This window comes from Callospermophilus lateralis, unplaced genomic scaffold, assembly GCF_048772815.1.
Source record: "Callospermophilus lateralis isolate mCalLat2 unplaced genomic scaffold, mCalLat2.hap1 Scaffold_124, whole genome shotgun sequence".
In the NCBI taxonomy this organism is placed as follows: domain Eukaryota; kingdom Metazoa; phylum Chordata; class Mammalia; order Rodentia; family Sciuridae; genus Callospermophilus; species Callospermophilus lateralis.
Window position 1 is genome coordinate 563,098 of NW_027512424.1, and position 1,330 is coordinate 564,427.

General features: G+C 37.1%; 1 non-coding gene across 1 annotated transcript; it reads right to left on the reverse strand.

The window, feature by feature from the left end:
• Nucleotides 1–850: 850 nt before the first annotated feature.
• On the reverse strand, nt 851–956 carry LOC143390304 (U6 spliceosomal RNA). Its single transcript, XR_013090230.2, has one exon. It is a non-coding gene; the product is annotated as a U6 spliceosomal RNA (small nuclear RNA).
• Nucleotides 957–1,330: the final 374 nt, after the last annotated feature.

Sequence of the window (1,330 nt, forward strand, 5' to 3'; positions counted from 1 at the left end):
TTGCTATTGTGAATTGTGCTGCTATGAACATGGATGTAGCAGTGTCCCTGTAGCATGCTCTTTTTAGGTCTTTAGGGAATAGACCTAGAAGGGGAATAGCTGGGTCAAATGGTGGTTCCATTCCCAGCTTTCCAAGAAATCTCCATACTGTTTTCCAAATTGGCCGCACCAATTTGCAGTCCCACCAGCAATGTACAAGTGTACCCTTTTCCCCACATCCTCACCAGCACTTGTTGTTGTTTGAGTTCATAATGGCTGCCAATCTTACTGGAGTGAGATGGTATCTTAGGGTGGTTTTGATTTGCATTTCTCTGACTGCTAGAGATGGTGAGCATTTTTTCATGTACTTGATTGATTGTATGTCCTTCTCTGAGAAATGTCTGTTCAGGTCCTTGGCCCATTTGTTGATTGGATTATTTGTTAGCTTGTTGTCTAATTTTTTTAGTTCTTTGTATATTCTGGATATTAGGGCTCTGTCTGAAGTGTGAGGAGTAAAGATTTGTTCCCAGGATGTAGGCTCCCTATTTACCTCTCTTATTGTTTCTTTTGCTGAGAAAAAACTTTTTAGTTTGAGTAAGTCCCATTCGTTGATTCTAGTTATTAACTCTTGTGCTATGGATGTCCTATTGAGGAATTTGGAGCCCGAACCCACAGTATGTAGATCGTAGCCAACTTTTTCTTCTATCAGACGCTGTGTCTCTGATTTGATATCAAGCTCCTTGATCCATTTTGAGTTAACTTTTGTGCATGGCGAGAGAAAGGGATTCAGTTTCATTTTGTTGCATATGGATTTCCAATTTTCCCAGCACCATTTGTTGAAGATGCTATCCTTCCTCCATTGCATGCTTTTAAAAATATGGAACGCTTCACGAATTTGCGTGTCATCCTTGCACAGGGGCATGCTAATCTTCTCTGTATCGTTCCAATTTTAGTATATGTGCTGCCAAAGCGAGCACAAAATGATATCTTATTGATACTCATGGAATCATTTAATGATTATGGAATTTTTATCAAAAATGACGTAAGACAGAAGGTAGTGAAGCAACATTTTTAAAGTGCCCAAGGGGAAAACAGAAAAACCAAAATTTCATATATAGAAAAAATTCTTCAGAAAAGAAGGTAAAATAAATATATCTTAGAATAAAGGAAAAGTTAATAAAAAATAACACTTGTTAATAAGCACAGTTGTTAATAAAAAATAATCATTGGTTCTTTGGGAAGAAAGAAAATGATACTGGAAGGAAACTTGGGCATCAGGGATAAGGAGAAAGCAACAAAATAACAAATATGTGGGTAAATACAAGAGGCTATTTTTCTCTGAGTTCTTTGA